The 14,000-nt window shown below is 36.1% G+C and overlaps 1 non-coding gene across 1 annotated transcript; it reads left to right on the top strand.

The window, feature by feature from the left end:
- Window positions 1-12,844: 12,844 nt before the first annotated feature.
- Window positions 12,845-12,947, top strand: LOC124960851 (small nucleolar RNA U13). Its single transcript, XR_007104172.1, has one exon. It is a non-coding gene; the product is annotated as a small nucleolar RNA U13 (small nucleolar RNA).
- The last annotated feature ends 1,053 nt before the right edge of the window (window positions 12,948-14,000 follow it).

Genomic DNA, 14,000 nt, shown 5'->3' with positions numbered 1-14,000 from the left:
TACCAGAATAGCATGTTTTAACCTTTTCAATTTACAAACCAGGATCCTTTGTCTGGCCAAACTAACATTTAAGCATGAGGGTAGAAGAAAATGAGGTCCATTTTTGTACCTGTAAATTCTCAACGATTTTAGGTTCCAAGGATCCTATTTTGGAAGCTCTTTGCAGAATGTATTTTTCTGAAGTCAGAACATCACCCAAGAGAGAAGGTAAAGTGTCCTCAAAACAAGACTTGTAACACAGGAAGGAGGTGAAGATAATTTTCAGAATGAAGGAGAAGTCAAGTTCCAGGATGATTGTGATGTGACCAAGCTTTGGATCAACCAGTCCAGTTCAAAGTGGGAGGATCAGAGGATTCCAGCAGCCATGTCTGTGATCAATCAATCAATTAAAAGCAAAACCAGTGGACTTCCTGTTGTGTTGGAATTCAGCTCTGTCAGCATTGAGGGGAGAATAATACTTGCACAGTAAGCCAACAACTGAACTGAGAAAATTCATGAAGCCAACAACTGAACTGAGAAAATTCATGAAGTCATGTATTACAGGAAAAAAGGAATGCAATCAGAATGCACTATCCTGATCTACACTGCAGTATTTTACGTAGTCATAAAATATAAACAGTAAACATTGATTATTTTTCACAAAACAGTGATACAGCATTTTTAGAAGAATGAAAATAGTTGAGGGTCTAGCGGGTCCTCTATCCTTGGATTCTCCATCCAGGATTCAAATAAGTGAGAGTTGAAACTATTTGCAAAAAGCTGGGTGCTGAGGTTCACACCTGTAATCCCAGCAACTCAGGAGGCTGAGGTAGGAGGATCTCAAGTTCAAAGGCAGCCTCAGCAACTAGGTGAGGCCATAGGGACTTAGTGAGACCCTGTCTCAAAAATTATAAAAGAACTGGATATGGTTCAGTGGTTAAATACACTTTGGTTCAATCCCTGGTACTAAAATTAAATAAATAAAATAAAAGTGGAAAAAAAAACTGTACTGCACTGAACATGTACAGATATTTTTCCTATTTCTATTTCCTAAACAATGTAGAACAACTACTTGCATAGTATTTATACTGCATTAGGCATTATAAGAAAACTAGAGGTATGCAAGAGGATGTGCATAGGTTATGTGCAAACAATAACATTACATAAGGGTCTTGACCCTTTATAGAGTCCCAGAACCATGAATGCTGAGGGATGATCGTACATTTGTAAGAGAATGGGGCATAACTGTGAGTTAAATTCTCATCTTGCACTGATACATTTTAAATTTTAGAAAATCATAAAAGAGCAATATAATTAAGACATTTAGCAATATGGAAGTCAACACCAGAAGAAACAGACAAAATTATTGATAGTGGCATTTTCTGGTGTATTGGAATTGGGAAAGCAGATGACTGGAGTATGTATTTGGGGTGTGTGCGATTCTAATAAGAGTAAAAGTGAAATTAAAAAACAAAGCGTTATCTTAAAATCTACCATCTTGACAAATGTCTTATTATATAATTCTTACAAATTAAAAATATTCTGGCTTTTTTTTTTGCCAGTTCTCTAAATGGTGAGGTATCTGAAAGTAATTCCAAAGCAGTAAAGTAGAAAATCTACAAAGTTTCCTGTTTCTTTCCTAAAAACTATTTGAGCATCCACTAAGGGTATTTGAAAGTATTTCATATCTGAAAATATTCATGATATTCAATAAATATTTTGAATAAAAAAATTGACCATTGGCAGTAAATGTTCTGATTTTTTAAATAACAAAGCTATATTTTTTTCAACTATAGAAGTTACAGATTATGTACTGTCTATAAGTTCAATGCTACTTATGCAGGGTCAGCCCATACATATGGGAGATGCTTGCTAAGTGTTTGGATGGATTGAAATTTTTGAGTGCCCTGGGGACCTGACTGAGCCAAGAATCAAGGGAGGGGGTGCTTTGAGTTCACTTGCTACAATTTGATTTGTCACCTTTCTGTTGGAAGGAAAATGAAATTCACAAATTCCTAGAGGCTTTTACTAGGAGTGAAATTCCAAGCTTTTATGATCCTTGTCTGTAAAGGAACTTACTGGACCCCATACCTTAGGTTACTGACCCACATCTGGATTCTAGATGGATTCACAGTTTTCCTCATAGTCTATAAATCACTTACCCAAAATGAAACCACTTTTAATCTACTCCAGTCTCAGCCACTTGTCAGTATTTTGTCAGCAACTAAAGAATGCAATTTAAAAACATGAAGTCTTTTTATTTAGGCAAGATTTTTATTGTTTTATTATTTCTATTGTACATTTCAATTAATTTTGTTTTCCTGCAATTAAAAATTCGCCTTTTCAGGTATTAGTAAACTCAATAAAAAAGGTTACTCTTTTTAAACATTTTCCCCCTTAGTTTTAAAGAAAAAATTTAGCCAAATCATTCTTATTGTTGTTTGAAAAACATGGGAGGAAACACCACTGTGAATATTTTAACAATTTACAGAATGCTCATCATTATTAAATATTATCCTAAGTATTTTACTCACTAAAAATCCATTTCATTCTCTTCTGTTAGTTTTCTATTACTGCTCTAGGAAATCACCACAGATTGGGTGGATTGCAGCACCACAAATTTATTATCTTTACAGTTCTCTAGTTGGGAAGCCTGATATTTTGGGCTAGAATCAAGGTGTCAACAGCATGTAGTTTTGTTATTTTTCTGGAGGCTCTAGGGAAGGATGTTTCTTCACCTTTCCCATCTTTTGGAGGCAGCTCACATTCTTTGCCTCAGGGCCCCCTCCTCTGTCTTCAAAGTCCAAACCAGCAGCTTCTCTCAGATACTACTTCTGTTGCCATCTCTTTCTCACTCCTTCCCCCTTCTCCCTCCCTTTTTAAATTTAAGGACCCTGGTCATCATATATGGCTTAAATAGATAACCCCAGGTAATCCCCTAGTTTAAAGTCAGCTGCAATTTATTTCCCCTTTGTTAGTAGGGTAATTCATAGATTCCAGGGATTAAGATATGGACATATTGGTGTATTATTCTGCTTACTACACCTACTAGTGATGCTAGAGTATCTACAGATACTCTTATTATTATTACTTCCACTTTATAGATGAGGCAGGCAGGCTATGTAAATTTCCAGAGGGTACAAAACAGATTTAAACCCAGGCAGTCTTCAGACTCTTAAAAACGATTTATACCAATATAATTCACCATCAACATAGTGTTATACCCTTTAATTTAGTTCTTTATTCAGGGATTTTTACATAATTGTTAGATTGCTGACATAGCTTTATAGCCTTTCTTATCCGATTTCTGTATCCTATTTACATGTGTATGTGGCATCCCATTTCAGCCTCAGGACCTTTGCCCATGTTATTCCTCCTGTCTGTAACTTCCTGCCTCTTACTATACGATGCAGGGAGGTCTTCTGTGTCCAGTATTTCTAAAGTGAACCCATGAACTCTCCATCCTCACGCCTTCATATTCACAGCATTTATCATTTATGATTTCATGAAACATTATCTGTTTACTATTTTGTCTCCCCTACTGAAATATAATCTCCAGGAGTACAGGGACTTTCTTTTGCTCATTGATGTAGGCTCTCAATAAGTATTTCTTAAAGTAATGAACAATGAAAGATTTTTAATTAGGAAAGTCATTTCTACTACTAACATTAACAAACATGAGCTATTCTCATGTTCTATTCATCACCTGTTTGTACATATAATTTTACCTGATTAATTACAGCATAGAGACAATAAATGAATGAATGCATGGGCATATATTTAAATATTAAGTCTTAAGCAATTTCTGTGCTGCTTTATGGTCTTCAGAACTATTAGTTTCAATGCCTGCATAAATAATAATAAATTTGTAGATATAATTAATCAACCATCTTTTTATAGGATGTGTTTTAGATTATACTTGATCCTTTATTAACTTGCAGTTTGATCTTTGACAGGTAACCTCTTTGAACTTATTCTTTCATTATGAAAAGAATATCTAGATTAATCCTGTTAAATCCAATAACATAAGCAAAGTACCCAAATAATACATGCCAAATAGTTGCTACTGAGTAAATTATTGGTTCCCTACATTTTGGTTCCTTTATGATATAGTGTTATAACAAAATGTTTCATTGAATACTTATTGTTATTGACATTTTAGTATTATTATCTTAGAATAAATACCCAGGAGTGGTATTACCAGGCTGTAGTGATACAAAATATTTACTAAATAAATTAATCAACTTAGGATGACTATTTCTAACTTGGTTTAAGTGTGAATTTCACTAAAGACAGATAAATGATAATACTTTAAATATTATTTATAAGTACTATTGTTTACTAGATATGTTACACTGTTTACAGTGTAAAGTTTTTATTATTTCAGAAATATTTGCCTCTATTCTAAGTAGAATTTTAAGCCTTTCAAGGCATAAAAATTTTTATTTCCCTTTATGCTTTAAAAACATTCAGAACTTTGTTTAAAATGGGGAAGTGATCATTCACTCTATCTTTGAATCTCCTTTGAATTTCTTAGAATTGTGCCCAAATTATTTCCTCTGAAGTTTTTTCTTTTTTTAAACTGACAAATCTTTCTAATTTAATAGTTGCTCTCAAAAATAGATTCATCATCAGTGTGTTGCTATAGTTGTCTGTATCTTTCCTGGTCTCAATTTAGTTATAGCATCTGTGCAAAATGGTATGAAAGTTATTTATTACTCCACCATCCAGAGGGAATGCTTGATTCCTGACATTTATATTCCCTTGAACATAAAAACCAGATAAAAAGAAGTCAAACTTCATGCTTTGGGGACTGAACAGATTGCTTACCATGGTTAGTAGAGAATTGCCCTCCTCCGCCTCCTCTTCCTGAATTATAAATACATTGTCATGGATTGTGTCCCTGAATGACCAGATATTTTTCTTTTAACTCACATTTTTAGCACTAGGTGGGTAGGGACTTATTGGGCTGACTGAATAGCTTAATGGTTAAGAAAATAGGCTTTGGAGGCCTGCAGACCTGGGTTGCTCAATAGTACTTCTGTGACCTGGAGCTAGTTGCTTTGACTCTGCCCATTGGATTCCTGAGCTGTCAATCAGGATAATGGTCTTAAGCTTATAGACTTCTGTATGGATCAAATAAATGAGTTCACCCAAAATATATGCAAATGTCAGGAACACAATTAATGCCAAATATTACCTATTTATAATAGTTGGGATAGAAAAGTCAGTGAACTTTATATGCAAAAGCACATGCATCTTGCTAGCCACTGCTACAGACCTTAACAGATTTCCATGGCTGTCCCATTGGGCTTCCTGTTCACTAAGGGGTTAAAAGTTTAATTGAACTCAGTGGCATCACTTAATGATGATTTTAACTCTTGCATTGAATTATGCTATTTTAAAAGACTTATTCTTCCTATTTTGGCATAACAAAGAGGACTATGATATAGTTAACATTGGTAATTATATAGATATAAAAGAGAGTTCACATAAGTCATATGACTTAATCATAATGGCATTAAAATTCAAGTGAAGAGGGCAGCTCACCTGCAGTACCCAGGCATTAGAAGAGGTGGTTAGTTGAGGATAAGAAAAGGGCTTCTCATATATGGCAGAACACGTATCAAAGTCACATAACATAGTCTCAGACCATAAATCAAGGGATAGAAGAAATGTGAGTTTGTAGGTTAGAAGAAAAATCCTATTTTGAGTCTTTCTATCACTGAGATTTTGGTGCATAGTTTCAGTTGATTGAGTTTCCCTGTCTTTCTTCCCTGATTTGTGTGTGAGCTCTGGGTGGGGTGGTATAGATGATGACTTTTCATCAGTAAATCCTGATATCTGTGATATCTTTATTCTTATTCATTACCTATAATTAGTCCATGCAGATTGCTGACTAGCAGTCACGTGTTCCTAAATGATAGAGTTTCCGAGGTTGCTAAGGTCTTTAATCCTCTTTCCAAGACCTTCAGTGTGCTGAGGAATTGAATATGCAGCTCTCAGTCCATTCCAAGCCATCAGATGCTCCTAGACTCCTTAGGACCCTGACAATTTCATGCACTCTTGCCTGCCAAGGATTTCTTGATTGCTCTTTGGTCCCACCAGGGCCAGGGACACTGTGAGGCAGCTGTGGGACAATATTTGCTGACATAGCACCCAGCCTTTCTCCTCTAAAGTCTGTGTCCTGTAGGGCTCTGTTTCCCTCTTAGAGTCCTCAGTTCCATTCGGGGCACTATCATTTCCTCATCAAGCTTCTCTTTCAATGAACCTAATGTTCTATATAATCTTGCTGCTTAGATTCTCTTTCCTAATCGAACTCAGAGAATCTACTAGTCCAGAATGAATGGGGAAGACTTTCCTGATTCATATTCTTCCAAATCCATGGCTTATGCTTAGACTTGAGAAGTCTTTGGGTCGTCTTTGATCTTTTTTTGTATTAACTGACTTTTTAAAACACTAACAAGCACATAATTTTTGCAAATGCAAAGACAATTGTTTTTAAAACATTTGGAGAAATCAGTTTTTTTAATGTATATTCTTTGCAGACTAAACATTCTGAATTTCTTCAAATCATTTCAAACTTGTCAGTTCATATACTGTTTCTCCATAACTTTCCTAAAATGAAATGAACACAACACTACCCTATAAGTTTTTGACCAAAGATCAAGACCTTTTCTGCATATGATCCTGGAATAACTTAAGATATTCCCTGCATCTTCCTAAAATCCATAACAGGGAATATTGGAAATGTGGAAAAGAAAAAATGGATAAGGGAGTCTGAAATGTCAGAATTCAAGGTTTGTGGTCTGTGTCTTTGGGAGGTTTATAGAGAATGGAATTAGATCGTAAACAGCCCATTAGCATCCCTTCAATGGTGTGAATCCTGAACTGTGAAGATGGGGGTAGATGGTTATATTCTTTCCAACACACTGGTTGCCCTGTGATTGAGTCAGTACCCAGTGACTTCACAAACTTTCCAAAAAAAGAAAATGATACTTTCATCTCCCATACAGTTACCATATTCATTCAGATTTTTAGATGGTATACAACTTCCTTGCCAGAAAACATCTTTGAGTTTTAGATACCCTGGCTCTGTCGGCCCCTCAAAGGGTCTGCTGTTGACTGTACCATTATCATGGACTGTGTACCCTCAGTCTCTGTGTGGTGGGGCTGCTTCTCTGTGGCTCTGTTGATTCATGAAGAACAGAGAGTGAGATTGTATACAACTGGCCCTTTGAGGCATTTCTTTTCCTTCTTTGTTTAAAGCTACTTGTCACAGTAACCTGGGACACCTGCTTGATAATATGTCCAAGTACAGTTAAGGAAACAGAATGACCCTTGAAGTGAAAACCAGGGGATTTAGGATTTGTTTATTTGCTACTAATTTTTTGTATGTCTTCTGCAAAATTTATTTCAGCTTTTCATGTCCTTATCTATTTTCTATCTGTAAATGAGATGGTTAGACTCCAGCAAAGTTCCGTTACAGTTTTATCATTCTGTGACATTAACACTTAATATTAAACAGCAATTATATAGAGGTTTATATCTTTGTATGTTTTAAATTTTAATGTCAAATCATAATAGTGGCCATAGTGGTCCTTTTGGAGCTGAAACTCTTCTAAGTGCTTTTGTGAAAATATTATCTCAAGATAAATGGCATTTATCTCTCAATTAGGTAGTAAAGGACAGGAATAAAATTTACATTCTGCTGTTTTATGCCCATAGTTTATTGACTTCATTAAACTTTGCATTTAAACACTGTATATGACTGCAATTTATTAGAAAATTAAATGACAGTGACATTTGATACTAGCAGATGAGATGGAAAGGTTACATTTGCATGAATCCATGTCCCGAGTTTTTAGATTTAAATTCTGTCTCTAGTCATTAACTCGTTCTGGGTATGTATTGATTAGACTGTAATCTCCTTGGAACTAGGAACTCTACCTGTTCTCATGGTCCACAATGAGCATTCCATACATGGTTGAATAGAGGAGCACTATAGGAAATCATTCAACCATGTAGATGGTGATTCATGGTCTAATCTCAGTGCTGCCAACCCTCTGGTGGGTGGTCAGGTCTTCAGGTGCTGTTGGTCATCTCTTTCCCATTTCCCTCAGATACTATTCCAAACTTTGATCATTTGCCTCAAGTCACCTACACAATCCTTCTGCCTTACTTTAGACAAAGGACTCTCACATCTACCTCACTGAGAATTGGGATCATCCCAGTGGAATAACAGCAACACTCACTGACTTTATGTTGAGAGATTGAAAACTTCCTGCTGTGCTGCTAAGTGGGGCAGCCAGCTAGCCTGGGTTTCCAGACTCTGAGAACCCATCACCAATCAATGAAGGGGCATTATTGTTGGGTGTGTTATTTTAAGTCAAGCAAGTGTTTTATTCTGTTTCATAGACCTAAACTTGTGATTCCATTTTTTTCTTCCTTATAACCTAGAAGAATGTCTACATACCTACCCATTTCTTCTCCCCTTTGAGCAGGATCCTTCCATGCCAAGGTCTACCTTTCTTCTCTTATGGTTCCAATTTCTGTTCCTCTATTGTATCCTTTCTATCAGTCCAATTATTCATTAATTCATTCAGATCAGATTGACTTACTGATCATAATTTGTTATGTCTGTTCCTTTGCCATGTAAATCTGGAGGGTTTCTTTTCATTCCAGTTTTTCTGGATCTGTTTATTTTTATTTTTTGTCTGTGGTTGGATAAGACCAATTTTTTTTGTTTTTAAATATTCTGTGACATTTTTAGTGCTTAAGCAGTTGCAACAACATGGACATTTCTATGTGTATATGTGATGTTAAGTTAGTGTCATAATCACAAGCCATAGTGACCAGACTGTATCTTCCCACGTACTCCACCAAAGTTTATTCTTGGTCATGTGATGTGATTTGACTAGTGGAAAGTGCCTACAACTAGCAGTGTGCCAGTCCTGTCACAGGCTCAGGAAGCATGGTATGCTTCTGCCTGCCTTCTTGTTTTCTGGGGGTAGCCTGTAGCTCAAGGAACAGGAAACACCTGGTGTGAAACTGAACCTAGCCCATGTCTGGATCCAAGCCCAGGTGAGTTCACCCATCAGCTGAATGCAAGTTGATCCATAGATCCATGGACAAGAAAGACAGGCTTGTTTTAAGACATCAAGTTTTAGGTTGATTTGTTATGTAGCATTATTGTGGTAAAATTGGACTAATATGCTACCCAATTCATTTTTTCATGCAACAGTTATGTACTGGGTAATTGATATATGTCAGATACTCATAATCATAGACCTCGGGAATACCATGGTGAATAAAACAAAATTAAATGAACAGGATAAGTTTGTATTTTGACAAATGCTAGAATAAAATAAGATGAGGTAAAGTGACAGACAGTGATGGGGTTGTAGAAGAGTGCACATTTAGTTTGGGTGGTCAGGAAAAGTCTCTGAGAAGAAAACAATGAATGTCAAGGAGGAGGCAGTCAGGGGTCAGTCCAGTCATAGTCCGTTGCTGCAGGAGAAGAGCAAGGGCAGGGGGCCTATGGTGGGAGTGAATTTGGCCCAGGAACAGACTTCAGCATCTTTCAAATAACCCAATGCTATAAAGTTAACATTAAAAATATTCCAAAGTCTAGAAGCTAGACTGATATCTAGAAATTTAAAAAAAAAATCTTAAGAAGCCGTTGATCCAGAATGCAAAATGAATGTGGCAGCAAAGAGAAGCACCTTTGGAGCTGGCTTTGCTGGCCACCTGTCATAGGTTCTCAGGGGTATGCTTGGTGTCAGTGTATCAAGGTATCAGTGGAGTGAGTGGGTCAGGATGGTTAAGGTGCTGCTGGGCAGATAGCTGCAGTTCCGCTGAATTGATTATAGTCTGTCTTTGTTAATAGCATCCTTCTGTTTTGTTTTTCTTGGGCCAAAGTTTTCCTATCTCAGAGTTGCAATAAATTGTTTTCACGGAATGAAAATGATTTCACAGTTTTTCTCTACTGCCTCATTTTGTTTTTTCCCTAATCAAAGTTATAGGAATATGTGACTTAAAGAGAGAATTCCATAAAGTTTGTTATAAACAATAGCCAACCTCATGAGCAACCCTCCCATGGTGACATTTCCCTGTCCAGAGTTTTATCTGATTATTTGATATTTTTCCCTTCAGATCACTAAAGAACCTACTGAGTACCACTTCTTTATATCCCATTTTTAAGCATTTATATTAATTCCCCACAATCAGTGAGGCAGGCTTAGTTTTCTTTCTTCCCTATTCTATTAGACACATTTTTATTCTATCACCTTCTCCTCTTAGTATAATGTTGTAATAATTTTTTAGATGCATGTTCAATGTTTCTATCACTGTGATTATATAAATGCTTTTAACAATTGACCTAGACAAGAGACTGCCATTTCCTTTCCTTTCTGCGGTAGGCAGTTTCTCAGGTATTTCCCATTGATCCCTGCCTACTAGTATCCAAAGTACTATGTATTTTCACCCCTTGAATGTGAGTTGCATTTACTGACTTGCTTCTAACAATTAAAATATGGCAGAAACAATGGATGTCATTTCTGAGATAATGTTACATAAAGACTGTCATTTTGGGCTCTTTCATTTGCTTACTCTGTGTGTAGCAAGCAGAGTTTTAAAGATGCTCCATCAGATTCCCAAACTTAGAAGGGATTTTGCTGATGGGACTGAGGTATCAACTCACCTTAAATAGAAAGATGATCTTGGTCATTCAGACAGGCCCAATGGATTCACTTAGACCCAGCTGCAGAAGACAGTAGGCATTATGCAAAGGGAGGATCAAAGAGATTTTAATTGTGAGAAGGTCTCAGTCCACCATTGCTGGCTTAAGATGAAGGGATCAATAGCCTGAAAATGTGAGTGGTTTAGAAGCTGAGTATGATTTCTGACCAACAACCAGCAAGGACTCAAGGATCTCAGTCCAACAATCATATGACACTGAATTCTGTCAACAGTCTGAATGAGCCTGGAAGTGAATTTTCCCCCAAAGCATTCAGATAAGAACCCGGCTTGACTGACACTGATTTCAGCTTTGTGAGATTCAGATCAAACTCTGAGCCTGCCTGGACTTCTGACCCGGAGACCTGTGAACTCATAAGCTAAGTTTTTGAAATCTTTTACAGCAGTTGATTATAAACAAAATGAGTACATTGAGGTAAGCCAACTGACAAGTTGTGAACATACATAGGAAATGAGAGAAGTGATCATGTCAAGGATTCATCTTGATAAGGTTATGTCATTGAAACTTTCTCAAAAAATTATGTGAGAGAGGTCAATCATTTACTCAACAAAATACTTACTGCATGCATGCTGAGGTACTGTTCTGAGTAAGACAGATATATTCCTATTTTCATAGAACATGATTTCTAGTTAAGGTAACAATGGAAGGGGGATTGTTACTGGTGGTAAATCTAAATTAGCTCTTTAGTATCACTTGCTCTTAGCTGACTTGAAAATCACTAATTTAGAGGTCATACAGATAGTGGGTGAAAGTTGATTATTTTTGTGTTCTGTTCTTCCATGCCTACTTATAATAGGGAGAAAAGTCATTGTAATTGGATTGATGCTCTTAGGAAAATTTCAAGAGTATATAATGAGAATTTAATAAACATTTACTAATTTAATAAACATTTACATCTTTGATTGTGCCAATTCCCTAGGATCAAATGTGTGGTCAACAGTGAGGCCTGTCCTTGTGAATCTTAGGTAAGGGGAGGAAGGCTGATGTAGAAGTGTGTAACTACTGTGCCATGTGATCTTTGCAAGTGGAAAAGGCTCAGGAGGCCAAGAAGGCAGGTCTAGGTTTCTAGAACATCATTAAGGTGCACAGTAATTAGATGTTTTCCATTTAACAAGCACTAACTTTTATTCTTAATCTCTGAAAATAACAAGTCCATATTTTCTTTTCATTCTTATTTCTGATTCCAGTGCAAATCCCTGAGAAAGGTAAGAATGCATTGCCCTTGAGCATTGTCTAAACTTTTATTTATGCTCATAAAAATCAGGGATCTATTAGCTATTTGGCCTTGAGCTGGACAGATGTGTTTGTTCAGTAGCAGAGGATTAAGATTTCCTGAAAGTCTTGGTTGCTTGTTTTTGTTCCTGAGCACTATGATTTTCTGACATGTGCTATTCCCAGAGTAATCTCATTACCATTACTCATTTACTAATTTAGTGAAAGACCATTTGCTCAGGGAAACCCTGTGTGTATTTTAAAAATAGCTACATATCCAGGTTTCCTTGATGTAGTAAAAAGAACAAAAAAGGAAGCTGTTAGTTTTATACACAGAAATAACTGATTTGAAGTCAACCTGTTCTCATTTATATACAAACACATGCATAGAGACGTGTTACCACAGAAATACGTTTTATATGTTTGCATACATACGTAGTCTCTGTTCTTTTACAAAATATTGCTCTATCTGGTTTTCTCATTAAGACTCAAAAAGTTCAGAGGCACAGATTCACATTTGTAACTCTTCTGTTATTAATTGACCCAGTTAATAATTGCCTGCTGTATACCTCCATCATTCCCGAGGATACAAACCAAAGCATGAAAGAATTTTGAGGTAACTTTATTTAAGGAGAAAACACTTAAATTCTGATGGAGAGTAAGTGAGAAATATTCTTTCCTTTAAACCAGTGATAAGAAGATGTGCCAGTTTCTATGACCAAAAGAATTCCAGGTAATGACAAAACTTTCCCTGCAAGAGCGCCCCCCTGAGGGCAATAGGATTGTGATAAGTAGAATTCCATTAGGATGAATTAGGCAGGAACTGGGAGTGAAAATTAGATGGGGAACTTTAAATAAAGAATCTGTATTAGTAAAGATTATTATTTTTAAAAAAACCTTTGTAGTTGATAAGCATGATGGTTGGGTGCTCACACCACTGTATGAAATGTTCCTCCCTTAAATCTTGCTATGCTGTGGATACATTACTAGTCTTATGTCAAAAAGGAAAAAAAAATGTGTAAATGCTTAAACAGGTAAAATTATACTTCTCAATTATGTAAAATTCATAATAATTTTATGGTCTTGACGGAAGCTCTCCTCCATACAGTGACTCAGGGACTTCGCCTCCTTCTATCCTGTGGCTCTACAACTTTCAGCACTGGCTTCCAAGATCACTGTGTTCTGCACCAAGTCTCTGATGGTGAGAATACAGAAGCATGTGTGAGGTTGTTATGGTCATGCTTGGAAATGGTACAAAGCACTTCTTGTCCTATTGGCTAGAACTCAGTCATCTGGCCTTTTCTAGAGGAAAAACTGGAAGCTGAAGTCTACCTGTGTGACTAGGAGAAGGAAGAGGTGACCAGTTCATCCTTGATACAGAAGCCTTGAACTGAATCAGAAAACTTTAGGTTTAGAAAGTACCAGAAGATTTTGTATTTATTTTCTTATTCCCTGGTTGGAATACTCCTTAGCTACTTATTAAATACCCTATGTTCCAGGATATTCTATATCCTTGTTTGTTGAGTCTGGTTTCTCAATTTATCAACACCCAATTTTAAGGATCACATTACTCCAGATATGGTTAACTAGTAAAAAGCACAGTGGGACAATTTTTTCCTCATCATCAGGTCATAGTTCAAGCCTCTCAGATAGCTCTTCTTATTTAACTTTTAATTTATTTATTTAATTGTAGGTATCATGGATTATAAAAGTGTATTCTACATTTTCATGAAGCCAACATACAGTTGAGTAAATGATACTCTTTTTTGGTTGTTGTTGTAATCTCAGTATCTAGCACAATACCTGATACATAGTAGTTATTTAATACATGTTTAATGAATAAAAAAGGGTTTTCAGCATCTTATAAGATTTCTTGAACACAGTACTTTCATATTTTTCATTAATTTATCTTTCTGGATGGCATCCCAGGTGATCTCTGCAACCAGTTCTCTAATACATTAATTTTTTTTCATTGCCTGTACTTTTGATTTCTAGAACTTCTATTTGTGATTTTCCTCAGTGTATTTCCTTTTTGGATTTTTTTCTCAAA

Source organism: Sciurus carolinensis, chromosome 11 (assembly GCF_902686445.1).
Source record: "Sciurus carolinensis chromosome 11, mSciCar1.2, whole genome shotgun sequence".
Classification (NCBI taxonomy): Eukaryota; Metazoa; Chordata; class Mammalia; order Rodentia; family Sciuridae; genus Sciurus; species Sciurus carolinensis.
Note: the sequence above shows the minus strand (reverse complement) of the source record. Positions and strands in the feature narration are given on the sequence as shown.